At 42.9% G+C, this 14,664-nt stretch overlaps 1 protein-coding gene across 3 annotated transcripts in view; it reads left to right on the forward strand.

Annotated features, from left to right (window-relative positions):
* CLYBL (citramalyl-CoA lyase) overlaps window positions 1–14,664 on the forward strand; it is a 225,303-nt gene that overhangs the window by 77,106 nt on the left and 133,533 nt on the right. The gene's annotated exons all lie outside the window — the stretch shown is intronic.

Genomic DNA, 14,664 nt, shown 5'->3' on the forward strand with positions numbered 1-14,664 from the left:
TGTTCAATGCTCTGACAGCCCCCCGTCTACAAGGAATCACAGCAGACAACTTTTACACAGCAGCTGAGGGTGCAGGAGGCTTCATGTTGCTTTTCACACTGTGATGCTTGAAGACATGGCTGGTCCTGGCTTTTGGCATTTTATGGATGGCCTTTCGACCAAGGTTGCCACGAACCCAGATGTGTATTTGCCACAGTAATACACTTTATGGCTCAAGAATCAACACTGTAATACTCTTCTTTTCAGTGTGAAGGTATTTGTGGGCTCCTGTCAATATATTCTCTTGTCTCTGAGCACAGCACGAAGGAACTTGAAAACAAGTGATTTACTGTTCGTTATGGGAAAGTCGGATTTTTTTCCCACCCTGATTGTCAAGATTCCTTTGTTGATGTCAGTTTCAGAGTGTGTATTTTCCCTTCTGAGGGCAGAGGATGTTGACACTGCTTCGGTGATGCTGCGGAGGATGATGTAAGACAGCCATAAGCCCGTGCCTGTTGTCACTTCAGCCCAGTGTGGTGCAAGCTCAGAGGTGTTTCAGTGACAGCCGTGGGTGCCCTTGGTGGGGGGAGGTGGGGTGCGAAACCAAATCTCCAAATGATCTCTGTGACCATAAGTAGCTTGAGGTCGTGAATACTCATGGCAGCAATAATGACAGCAGCCTTTTATGGAGCACTCAGTGCACATGGGGAATCCTCACCAGTTCTCATACAGTGTCTCGTTTAATTCCAGCAACGTAACGGCAGCTGTGCAAGTTTATCCCCATTTTATCAAAAGGAGTGAAGCAGGACTCAGTCACACCCCTGGTAAATAGCAGCCAACACTTGAACCCAGGTTTGTTAGATTTTAAAGTCACTTTCACATGCATTCAGCAACTACTTATTGCTTATCTGTTATGTGTTAGGCAGTGTTTTCATCACATCTGTCTTTTAAATTTGCTTTTTTAACTTAATTTACTCATTTGGAGCTTTTAAAAAATTGGCATTTAGAAATCTCACCACACACTGCACCTGGCACACGCTGCAAGGACGCATCTGTTTACAACATTTACCGTGTTTACAACACTGCTGCTGCTAAGTCGCTTCAGTCATGTCCGACTCTGTGTGACCCCACAGACGGCAGCCTACCAGGCTCCCGCCGTCCCTGGGATTCTCCAGGCAAGAACACTGCAGTGGGTTGCCATTTCCTTCTCCAATGTTTACAACATTACCTGAAAGAAAAATACAATGAAGGGGTTAAACATGGAATTCCATATGATCCAGCAATTCTTCTCTTACGGATATAGCCCCAAATCGCCCCAAAAGAATTGAAAGCAGGGACTTGAACAGATATTTGAACACCCAAGTAATAGCAGCATTATTTGCAATAGTCAAAAGGTGGGAGCAACCCATGTGTCCATTGACGAATGAATAGATACACAAAATGTGGTGTACCTGTACAACAGAGTGTTATTTAGCCTTAAAAAGGAAGGAAATACTGACCGAGGCTATAACACGGATGAACCTTGAAAATATTATGCTAAGTGAAACAAGCCAAATGGAAACGGACAAAAACTGTATGATTCTACTTACCTGAGGTACAAACGTAGTGAAACTCATGGAAACAGAACATAGAATAATGGTTACCAGGGGCTGGAGGAGGCGGAGAATGGGGAAGCACTGTTTAACAGGTACCGAGTTTCAGTTTGGAATGATGATAAAACTTCTGAAGGTGAATGGTGGTAATGTTCACGTAACAATGAGAATGTTCTTAATGCCACAGAACCACACAATTAGAAATGATTAAAATGGTAAATTATATGTTATGTATGTGAATGAAAGTGAAAGTCGCTCAGTAGTGTCCAACTCTTTGCAGTCCCATGGACCATAGCCCACCAGGCTCCTCTGTCCATGGGATTCCAGACAAGAATACTGGAGTGGGTTGTCATTTCCTGCTCCAGGGGATCTTCCCGATCCAGGGATCAAATGCCGGTTTCCTGCATTGCAGGTAGATTCTTTACCACCTGAGCCACCAGGGAAGCCCATGTTGTGTGTGTTTAACCACAATTAAAAGAACAGCACACAATGAAGACAAAGCCACTGGAAAATATACAATGTGCTCCTAGGCCAGACATGCCCAGAAAACATAAAACCATTTCAAAGCTCTGTCTGCCAACCTCCAGGTCTCTTGCCAGGTCTCATCCTGAGAGGTCCCTCATTGAATGGCTCCAGTTATTATGAGGCTCTCGTGGGTGATGCACTGGGGTTGCAGATGGCAGATGGATTTTGGTTTCTTAGTAGTTTTGGATGACTATGTCCTGTACTTCTGAGATAAAGACTTACCAATAGAGTATCATTGTGTGAAAGGTGATTTGGAGTAATTGTACCTTTCTTGGGTATTTGGCATTAAAAACAGTTGGAAAAGGGATAGTCATATACAGGCAAGTTCAAATCTCTTGTGCTGTTACGTTAAATAATATGTCATTAAATTGACCACAGATTTATTTTTCCCTCTAGCATGGGGGCAGATCTCCATTCCTTCAGCTAAATGCCAGAGGGGAGGGTGGCTACCTTTAGAGGCAGGCTCTTGGAAAAATGCATATTTTGCAATTCAGTTTTAAACCCAGGCATCACACTTAGCCCCCAAGAAAGGATGAGAGGCTCAGGGGACCTAGGGGACTTTCATAGGCTGATTTACATCTTTGTTCTTAGTGAGTTAAGTGGCTGGTGGAGCCAGGCATAAATTATACTATTTAAAGTATTTCCTTTCAACTTTTTTCTTCCAAGCACATGTAGTTGAACTTGAGTACTTAAGTGCAAGCCTGAGTTGACTTTTTTAGAGAGAGATTTGGCCTTAATTTTTGGATTAATGATTTTGTGAGATCGTTTACAATGATATGATCTATGATAAAACAGATTTAGAAGTTTGAAACACTAGTTACTAAAAAAAGTTCTCTTTGTAATGGCAGTTAATCTTGTTGCTGTTGAAATGATGGTTGACCTTGAATTAGGGGGTTGATAGAGCTGCGTGATGCGTGTACTTGCCCAAGCTATATTTTTACCAGGCTAGCTCCTCAAAACTCATCATTTCCCTTACGTTCAAAAATCATTTCAGAATTGTTTCTTTAGAGTTGAGCACACACAAATCAACGTTTGTGTCTGCCACCACCAAACAGGTTCTGTCAGGCTCCTCAGCCTGTGTGTTCCCACCATGTGCCACTTAGCATGTAGACACACCATGTGGACCTAAGGATTCTACTGGAAACATGAGTGCTTTGGGCAACGGCAGTACTTCATCAATACTTCATCAGGCGATGGCAATGTTTCATCAATACTTCATTGATGGCAATACCTCACTGTGTAGAAATCCTCAGCCACCTACCAATTTGTTCATCCCCCATTCACATACTTCATTCATTCTTTTGGGTGTGTATTTGTTGGTTTGATCACAAAGATTTCCAAAAGGGTGAAACACTGTCTTATTAGATACAGAGTAAAGGATAATGCTTAGCATGTTGGATCCATTGGACCAGTTCTGAAATCTTAACTTTGTTATTTACCAGCTGTGATTGGAGCTTGGATAAATTACTTAATTTCTCTGTTCTCAGTCTTCCTTATTTATAAAATGGGAATAATAATTTCAGAGAATTACATGAAATGTGCATTGTACAGTGCCTGGAACCCAGTAAGAACCCAATAAATACCAGCTGTTGTTATGAGCTGAATTGTGTTCCTCTCCAAAATGCATATATTGAGGTCACAGGACTCAGAATGTGACTTTATTTGAAAGTGTGGTTGTTGTAGATGAAATGAGTTAAGGGGAGTTAACTAATCTTAATTTAAGGTTATGGGGGACCCTAATCCAATATGACTGGTGTCCTTAAATAAAAAGGAAATTTGGACACAAAAACTAGCCGAGCATAGTGGGAAGACAATGTGAAGAGAGACGGGCAGAGGATGGCCATCTACAATCCAAGGAGAGAGGCTCAAACAGGTCTCTCCCTCCTCGATTGTAGACTTCTGGTCGCCAGAAATGTGTAAGCCACTTAGTTTGTAGAACTTTTGTTATCGCAGCCCTAGGCTTCCCAGGTGGCGCTAGTAATAAAGAACCTGCCTGCCAATGCAGGAGTTGTAAGAGACGTGGGTTCGATCCCTAGATCCCCAGGAGGAGGGCATGGCAACCCACTCCAGTATTCTTGCCTGGAGAATCCCATGGACAGAGGAGCCTGGTGGCCTATAGTCCATGGGGTCGCAAAGAGTCAGATACAACTGAAGCGACTTAGCTCATAGCACACAGCATAGCTAGTGAATACAGCTGATGTTGTCATCCTCTGCCTACTGACTGTATTTCTCTCTGATCTGAAAACCAGCCTCTATTTCCTAACCAATGGGGAATCCATTTGCTACCTTTCAGCTTGTATTTTTGTTTCTTTTCTGTCTCATGAAAGACCATGCAAAAAAAAAAAAAATTCCTAGCAAGAACAAGTGTTCCAGAAAATTTCCATGCCCTTCACTCCTGTGTCTGTTCCGAAAAATCTGTAGTTGAAAAATTTCTTTTCTCTCTTCCCGCATTTCTTCTCAACTTCTCAGCTTGACTGTTCTCTTTTTGGGAAGATCACAACCCCTTATAAATTGTTAACTCCTAGAGATTGCCCCAATTCCGAACTCTTAACGAGAGGTAGGAGTTTATCTGTAGGCTTTTATGTGTATGTTCTTTCATTAAAAAGGAAATTCAGATGAGCATCTGTATGAAATGAAAATGAAAGATCTAGTTGGAGGACAGAGCCTTCTTACTGCATTTCTGTAACCAACTTCATTCTTAACTATCTCTAAATTGGTGGCTTGGGTTTTGCTTTGTGTGTTTGTTTTTAAGAAACTTGAGATTGGACAATGTTTCTCCTTTTCCCCTCCAGAGGCCCAGAGCAGTGTGGCGGGTTGCATTTTGGACTGGGCAGTACTAACATTTGTTCTTTCCGGGGACCGTCTGCTGCTTTTCTCTGCCCCAGTGGAGCTGGGGGAACAATAAAGCTGTTATTATTTACACTGCACCACATTTTTGTCAGTGGTCTTTGTCATTGAGACTTATGAAGTCAACACAGGACTTGAGGGCATTTGTGAATGTTTACCCAGGCAGGAGAGAGAGGTAAAGGAAGGGGTTATCTTTCCAGACACGTTGCTTTTCTGAACTCTGCCAGTTTTCCTGGTCCCTCTTGTTGCCCTTTTCCTACGCTGTTCTTTCATGTGCTGTAAAGTGACCTTGGAACTCACTGACTCTTTTTTCAGGCATGTCTAATCTACTGTTTTACTTACTCATTTTGTGACTATATTTTTTTTTCCTTTCAAAAATGCTAAATTTGATTTTTTTGAATTAATTTTTATTTCCAGTACTGTCCCAATCTTTTCAAGTGGTTACTATTCCTTCCTGTGTCACTTTTAATAACTTCAAATATATATTTCATATCCCTACTGAGGCAGAAAGTGAAGAAGAACTAAAGAGCCTCTTGATGAAAGTGAAAGAGGAGAGTGAAAAAGTTGGCTTAAAGCTCAACATCCAGAAAACTAAGATCATGGCATCCGGTCCCATCACTTCATGGCAGATAGATGGGGAAACAGTGGAAACAGTGGCTGACTTTATTTTTCTGGGCTCCAAAATCACTGCAGATGGTGACTGCAGCCATGAAATTAAAAGACGCTTACTCCTTGGAAGGAAAATTATGACCAACCTAGACAGCATATTAAAAAGCAGAGACATTACTTGGACAACAAAGGTCCGTCTAGTCAAGGCTATGGTTTTTCCAGTAGTCGTGTATGGATGTGAGAGTTGGACTATAAAGAAAGCTGACTGCCGAAGAATTGATGCTTTTGAACTGTGGTGTTGGAGAAGACTCTTGAGAGTCCCTTGGACTGCAAGGAGATCCAACCAGTCCATCCTAAAGGAGATCAGCCCTGGGTGTTCATTGAAAGGACTGATATTGAAGCTGAAACTCCAATACTTTGGCCACCTAATGCGAAGAGCTAACTCATTGGAAAAGACCCTGATGCTGGGAAAGATTGGGGGCAGGAGGAGAAGGGGACGACAGAGGATGAGGTGGCTGGATGGCATCATCGACTCGATGGCCATGGGTTTGGGTGGACTCCAGGAGTTGGTAATGGACAGGGAGCCCTGGCATGCTGCGGTTCATGGGGTCGCAAAGAGTCGGACACGACTGAGCAACTGGACTGGACTGAACTGAACTGAGGTTTTTCACTCGTTTCTAGTTCAGTCCAGTTCAGTCTCTCAGTCATGTCTGACTCTTTGCAACCCCATGGACTGTAGCACGCCACGCTTCCCTGTCTATTCCCAACTCCTGGAGCCTACTCAAACTCATGTCCGTCGTGTTGGTGATGTCATCCAACCATCTCATCCTCTGTCGTCCCCTTCTCTCCTGCCTTCAATCTTTCCCAGCATCAGGGTCTTTTCCAGTGAGTCGGTTCTTCGCGTCAGGTGGCCAAAGCATTGGAGTTTCAGCTTCAGCATCAGCCCTTCCAATGAATATTCAGGACTGGTTTCCTTCAGAATTGACTGGTTGGGTCTCCTTGCAGTCCAAGGGACTCTCGCCAGATACCTATTCACCCTTACATTGTGCTTAGTGATCCTCCCTCCTGGTGCTTTATTTCCTTCCGTGGTTGGGACTCTATTGTGAGCTCATCTTCAGAAGGGGTTGTTTTCGCCTCTGGGAGTTCATGTACCCCAGACTGTGGATACATTCTTGCAGCACTGCTTTGCATTTTTTTTCTGCAGACTAAGACTCAGTTGTTTTAGAGTCTTGAACTCAAGTTTTTAATTTTAATTTCTCTGTCTGTGACTTCAAACCCATCCAGGTGGTATAAACTTCATGCCTGTACTTGCTGTTAACACAGGCTTGTGGTTTTGATGACTCATATAAAAGGCTTTATTTATTTTCATACATCATTTTCATACATTTATTTTCTTCGCATCAGGTGGCCAAAGTATTGAAACTTCAGTTTTAGCATCAGCCCTTCCAATGAATTTCGGGACTAATTTCCTTTAGGATTGACTAGTTTGATCATCTTGCTGTCCAAGGGACTCTCAAGAGTCTTCTTCAACACCACAGTTCAAAAGCATCAATTCTTTGGCGCTCAGCTTTCTTTATGGTCCAACTCTCACACCTGTACATGACTACTGGAAAAACCATAGCTTTGACTATACAGACCTTTGTTGGCAAAGTAATGTCTCTGCTTTTTAATATGCTGTCTAGGTTCTAGTTCCCTATTTGTGGATTAGATCGCTTTTAAAGGGATCCAGTTTGTCCAGTTCCCTCACCGTGCACAAGCCCAAGTTGGTGTCTTCTGTCCCACAAGGGTGTTGACACTCCAGCCCCTAGTCTTTGTTCCAGGGCTGATGCCCCTCTGTAGACACAGCATCAGCTCCAGGAACTCCAGCTCTGAAATTATTGCTTTGTTTCAGCACTTGAAGATTTCCTTTCTGTTTCAAGCTGAGAGATGTATTAAACCTTTGCTTTATTTTATGTATTTATTTATTCTTGGCTGTGCCTCTTAGCTTGTGGGATCTTAGTTCTCCAACCAGGGATTGAACCCAGGCCACAGCAGTAGAAGCACCGAGTCCTAACCAATGGGCCATCAGGGAGTTCCCTTTAACTTTTGCTTTAGATTATGCAATATTTCTGTTCATTCTAAGCAGAAGCAGGGTCTGCATTCACTCAGTTCAGTTCTGTTCAGTCGCTCAGTCGTGTCCAACTCTTTGCGACCCCATGAACCGCAGCACGCCAGGCCTCCCTGTCCATCACCAACTCCCAGAGTTTACCCAAACTCATGTCCATCGAGTCGGCAATGCCATCCAGCCATCTCATCCTCTATCGTCCCCTTCTCCTCCTGCCCCCAATCCTTCTCAGCATCAGGGTCTTTTCAAGTGAGTCAGCTCTTTGCATGAGGTGGCCAAAGTATTGGAGTTTCAGCTTCAACATCAGTCCTTCCAATGAACACCCAGGGCTGATCTCCTTTAGGATGGACTGGTTGGATCTCCTTGCAGTCCAAGGGACTCTCAAGAGTCTTCTCCAACACCACAGTTCAAAAGCATCAATTCTTCGGCACTCAGCTTTCTTCACAGTCCAACTCTCACATCCATACATGACTACTGGAAAAACCATAGCCTTGACTAGACGGACCTTTGTTGGCAAAGTAATGTCTGTGTTTTGTAATATGCTATCTAGGTTGGTTATAACTTTCCTTCCAAGGAGTTAGCATCTTTTAATTTCATGGCTGCAGTCACCATCTGCAGTGATTTTGGAGCCCCCAAAAATAAAGTCTGACACTGTTTCCACTGTTTCCCCATCCATTTCCCATGAAGTGATGGGACCAGATAGCATGCTGTAAACCTTATTCATCTCTGTACCGCCCAGCTCAGAGGAATAACTGGCCTGTACCAGGTGCTGGATGACTGACTGACTGACTGAATAAATTTATTTTTCATGCTCAGAAGCAGATGGAAGCAACATTCTAGTGAGTAATGTTGCCTGTCTCTCCAGCAGCACCTGAGCAAGCAGAATTTATTTTTCTATGAGGACATAAGTGAAGAGAGGTCGCAGGAAACAAAATGAAGAGAGAATAGGACTTCTTACATGCTTTCTCTTAGGTCTTGGGACAATGGGAACAGTTAACTGGCTCATCTGCTCTACATCTGAAGGTAGACTGAAAGTGGATGGACAGGCAGTTCCCAAACTGCTTGCTGACTCCACGCAGTATCCTTACCAAGAGAAAGGATTAAAGAATCACAGGGCGCAGGACACTAGGCCTGTTTATTTCCCAGTCTCTCCCCTTTTTAAGAAAAGCGTGCCTTTGATGAGATATTGCCTCGAGCTCTTGTTTTACATTTTACGTCAACCACTTTTGTTAGAAGCTAGTTATTGATGCTGTGCCCCCTTTTAATTCACACTTCTTTGCTAATCAATTACTGTGTTTGTCCATTAATCAGGCATCCTGACAGGGTCAATAACTCCTTTTGGGGGTTTTGTGAGGGGCTGCACGTTATCAAGCAAGGAGTAACGCTCAGGAGCTCACTTAAAAACAGTGTGATTTCCCAGGCTGGTGGACTTTCGGAGCAATAAGCATCGTGTGAGGATTTCATATGGTGTTTTTTTAAATTGATAATATATTTGGTTGATAGGATTTTCTCACTGAACACTTTATTAGGAGGGCTCAACAAGAGTGAAGTGTGGACAGGTATGCCTCTGTTTCTGAAGAAAAACGAACGTCCCAAAGTAATTATTCCCATTCCATTACAAATGACAGCATTTACCTAAAAGTAGCATTCAATTGTGAGCTTCATCCATATTAGGCGTTTACAAACAATATCTTCTTGGTAGTGGAGTTTGAGAGCAAACACACTTAACACCAGAATATTTGAGCTGCTACTGGATGAAAACCAATGCAAAATTTAGAGCAAATATCTCTATAACATGAGTCAAGGAGAGAATGTTTTACAAACAAAAGCTGAGTTTATATACCAATTCCTGAAGCCCATCTTTTACATAGAGTATTTTAAACCTCTGTGCACACATACGTGCATACATACACATTTTCAGTACCCCTCAGCCTTTTTCATCTGTTTCAACATATTTAGATGTTGTAAAGCATTGTAGAAGTGAACACTTTGCATTTTAGCAAGGGTGAGAAACAGAGGTGGCGGCGTTTAATTGGAGAGTTACAGTTTGGGCAGTTGAGTTTACCATACATAATGATGGTAACAGGTTTCAATGATCTTTTCTATGACAGATGTACCAACATTTAATTGTTTTTCATCAAGGGTGGAGAGAAAAGACACTTCTGTAGATTTTTCAATTCTCCTACGTGTCACTTAGCTGTCCTTACCATTGTCTGAGTTCCTTTCTCTCATCCTTTTTGCTGCAATGAGTTGTGTCATTCCCTCATGATCAGCACTTTTGTTGTCTTTGTTTTTTGCTGTACCTCAGAAGTCCATCTTTTCTTTCATCTCCTTCCCATTCATGCATGAGGGAACAGTTGTGCCCTGTTGTGGGGATGTTCCGCTGGGTTTCAAACAGTAGGGTTTCTTTTTATTCTCTTCTAAGTAGTACAATGGGGCTGAATGTCTGTTGCAGAATGCACACACTAATATGCCAGGTTATTTGGTTTCTAAGAAGTCAATAAAAATACTACATTTAGGCTCAGTCCTTGGCTGGCTTTTTTGCTGTTTGCCTTTCAAGCCTTCGGTTGTAAATCTGTTTGTTTGTTTCTGATCTTAAAATATAATCTTCCATATTAAAGCAAAGCGCGGAGTCAACAAACACGCAGAAAAAATGTTGCTGGCGGTGGACTATTTTCACACCAGCAGATTTGGCAGTCTGCGCCCTCCCTTGATAAGAGCCTCCAAACAGCCGCCAGGGCTAATTAATGGCAGCTCCAACTCGGAGGAGATGAAAAAAGAGTGGATCCCAAGTTGGTCTTGGCAAAACTTTCTGGTGTGAGAAACTAGTGCGTCTCTCCATCTAGAGGTATACAGCTCTGACTCCTTTCCTCCAGATCCTCTTACTTTACTCTTGTTTTAGGAGGGGGAGATGAGTGTGAGCGTAAGTGTACCTAGTTACAAACACAGACCTAAAGGCCATCCCAGCAGTAAAAGGCTAAAAGACATAAAAAGCTAGAGATGTCTTAAGACACTTTGTTCTCATATTCAGGAACAATCTTCAAAATCCTCCTTAATGAGGTCATAAAAGAAAAAATGGAACCAGTGCTCCTTGTGTGTCTCACTAGGGCCTGCCATCAGGGTCACTTGCCACCAGTATCCTATTTAAAAAGGGATTGGGGTAGTTCAATCAAGCATTGCATTAAGAGAGAGACTTTGATTAATTCCTTCTCTTTTCTTTTGTGCCACAGATAATTTCAGTAAATTTGTGATACTTTCTGCTTAGCCATTGCGGAGGCTTAAAGTTCTTGATGCGTCATGCTGAGTATTAGCATTTATCGGGCCTACTTGGCTATGGTGAAGAGAAGGGACTGCTGCAGACAGCTCGCTAATCTTTGTCGAGCAGGGCCAGCCTTTCAACATGACCGGTATCTGAGATCTTGGCTCAGGGAAGAGCCCGCTCTCAGGTTGGTGGCAGAAAGAAATCTTGACATAAGAGAAGGAGAGAACTAACAGTAAGTACGATGGTACTTTACCATGGTGAACTCTTGTAAAGGTGCTGGATCTGCCTCTGACTCAGAAACTCACATCCTGGGGAAGTTGCAGGCATGACTCTCAAAGGAAACAAAAGCGACCAGTGCTTGCTTTCCCCGAGGCTGCTCTGGGAGAGTTGAAGCTTTGCCCTGGGCTGGCTGGTCAGGATCAGGTAGGAAACTGGATTCTCTTGTCATCTGCTTTCTTTATTTACCAGCTTTGTTTGCGAGAGGCCATCAGAGCTGCAAGGGGAGCCTTGAGTACTGTACTGTAGAAACCTAGTGGCGGGTATTCACTCTTTTGGCTGTTGGGATCCAGAAACAGGTTAGGATGTATATAAAACACTTAGTTAAAAACGTAATCAGGTATTTACTGTATTTTATGAGCTGATTTTGGAAAGGTATACAATTTTCTTTATTGCAAATGCAAAGTCTATTAGGTGTGCATGCATTTAAGCGCCATTGAAAAGTTAGAATTTGGGTTCTGATGAACCGGAACGGCTCCCAGGGGAACATCATTGGATGGTTTAAATCCCCTCTCCTTTGTGGTTTACTCACTAGATACACTGGGCCGGTTCTTAGGGCTGCTGCTTCCTGTTTTGTTATTTCAGCCACTGCACATGCTCATGAAGGCAACAGGTTAACAGTCCTGACTTAAGAAGAGTCTGGGGTCCGGGAGGTATAGAATTGCTTGGTTTTTTGGTTTTCCATTTGGAAAAGGGGTAGTTGGGCTTATTTTAATGAATTTGTATGTGAGATATGCTTATGTAAAGAAGTTAAGGCAAGATTTTAGAACTAATTTTAGAGTATGTTTCATGATCATTGCTGCAATACTGCTAATGGTTAATAGCCAAAAGTTTTAAAAGTTGTTGTCTGGGGTTTGTTTTGTTTTGGCCGCACCACGCGACATGTGAGATCTCAGTTCCAAGTCAGGGATCGAACCCATGCCCCTTGCATTGGAAGCATGAAGTCTTAACCACTGGACAACCAGGGAAGTCCAAAAATTGTTATTTTGAAATGAATATGACATTAGCTCCCTCTCATTTGTCTTTTGTTTTTTTTTTTTGGTATTGTTCCCAGACTAGAGAACCCAAAGACAAACCTGTTCATTCATCACATGTTTATTAAACTCCTACTTTATGCTGGACTCATAGTATTGTATCAACATTATTATAATTATCAGTGTAATTGGTTTTTTATTTGTATCTACAGTGATTATTATAAATGCGGGAAACCCTTAAGTGTCCTAGTTTTTCTTTATCATAAGCTTACACTCCTTGGGAGGGTGAGTGTGTTCTTTCTCAACCCTGTCTGTGCTGTGCTTAGTTGCTCAGTCATATCTGACTCTTTGCGACCCCATGGACTACAGCCTGCCAGGCTCCTCTGTCCACAGGGATTCTCCAGGCAAGAATACTGGGGTGGGTTGCCATGCCCTCCTCCAGGGGATCTTCCCTACTCAGGGATCGAACACAGGTCTCCCCTGTTGCAGGCGGATTCTTTACTGTCTGAGCCACCAGCCTGTCTATGAATAGATTACTCAAGCCTGACCATAGCTCTTGGAATGCTGACGTTGCTTGACCGATGGATTTCTCCAGATTTGAAACTTGAGAGAGCCATAGAGGCAGAATGGTGTCACGGAAAGAACACAAGCTGTCACTTACTTTTCCTCACCTGAAAGGCAGGAGCTCAGGGCTTGGTGCATGAACAAAGATCTCTGAATGTGGTAAAGTAGCTAGCACCGGTCTTGTCCCATGTGGAATCCTCAGGGATCTCACTCCTAATTCCTCAGAAATAGGGAACCCTGAGGTACCCACAGGGCCTCAAGCATCTGCATCCCATTCCCATCATGAACACTCAGGAGCCAGGAAATTACCTGCTCATTCCCTCTCTATGCCCCCACCAGAAAGAGAACAAGGATGTATACTGAGAACCACATTCAGTGGAAAAGACTGCAAAGATTTTTCAGATCCAGGGAATACCTGCCTCATTTGCTTATTTGAAGCATAACTGCAGATACAGTGTTTGAAATATTTCTGTACAGTAGAAATCTTCCAAAATCAGCATGGTGATTGCTGAGAAGAAAGAGGCCACAGCCCACAGCCTTAATTTCTCACCAAAACCAAGCCACATTTCTTCCAGGGCTACAGCTTCTTTTCAGATAAAGGTCTTATCAGAGGGCAGGCCAGGTGGAAGGTCACTGGTAAAATGGGAGGACTGTGGTCATCTGGGCACCTTGTCTTCTGAAACCAAGTGGAAAAAAGAGTCAACAGAAGCGCATTTCAGCCTCTGCCAAACCACCCTCGGGTCAGATCTGGGGTCCAGAAAGTAGCAGGAGTAGGCCACCAAGCAAGTGAATTGTCCTCTGAAACTCAGGCCTGGTAACAGATCGAGGCTTGAAAACCCCCCAGTTCTCTCTCCCACAGCTAACTGTACAAAATGCTTGCTGAAGAAAATTGTCCTTTTACCTTATAATAGATCTCACAGAAAATGATACCTTTTGGTCTTTATTTACAGAGAATGTTAGAAGTAATATTACAGATCCCATTATACTGCTCTTACTGTGTTTGGTGAGTGTTTCTAAAAACCCATTCAGTATAATATGGGTCTTTCTTAATACTTAATTTAAAATAGCAGTTTTGGGGTGTGTTTTTTTTTTTTTTTTTTCAATATCCAAGACAGCTGTTGCTTCTGCTTTATAATGCTGAAAACTTTCTGGATAAGTATGTTCTGGAAGTTCTATGTTGTTGTTGTTGTTCAGTCACTAAGTTTTGTCCCACTCTTTGAGACCTGATGGACTGCAGCACACCGGGCTTTCCTGTCCTTCACCATCTCCCAGAGTTTGTTCAAACTCATGTCCCTTGTGTCGGAGATGCCATTCAACCATCTCATCCTCTGTCCTCCCCTTTTCCTCCTGCCGTTAGTCTTACCTAGCATCAGGGTCTTTTCAAATGAGTCAGTCCTTTACATCAGGGGGCCAAAGTATTGGAGCTTCAGCTTCAGCATCAGTCCTTCCAGTGAATATTCAGGGTTGATTTCCTTTATGATTGACTGGTTTGATCTCTTTGCTGTCCAAGGGACTCTCAAGAGTCCTCCAACACCAGTTCGAAAGCATCAATTCTTTGATGCTCAGCCTTCTTTACGGTGCAGCTCTCACATCCATACATGACCACTGGAAAAACCATAGCTTTGACTAGACGGACCTTTGTTGGCAAAGTAATGTCTCTGCTTTTTAATATGCTTTCTAGTGAGGTTTGTCATAGTTTTTCTTCCAAGGAGCAAGTGTCATTTAATTTCGTGGCTGCAGTCACCATCCACAGTGATTTTGAAGTCCAATAAAATAAAATCTGTCACTGTTTCCACTTTATCTCCATCTATTTGCCATGAACTGATGGAACCGGAAGGTCTGTGGGGCCTTGTTATTTTAGAGCTTGAGAAAGCGTAGTAATAAGGGCCATCCAATTGTCTTCTTCCTGTAGATTAGGATGAAGGAATGCAT

This window comes from Giraffa tippelskirchi, chromosome 12, assembly GCF_054371585.1.
Source record: "Giraffa tippelskirchi isolate mGirTip1 chromosome 12, T2T-mGirTip1v1.2.pri, whole genome shotgun sequence".
In the NCBI taxonomy this organism is placed as follows: domain Eukaryota; kingdom Metazoa; phylum Chordata; class Mammalia; order Artiodactyla; family Giraffidae; genus Giraffa; species Giraffa tippelskirchi.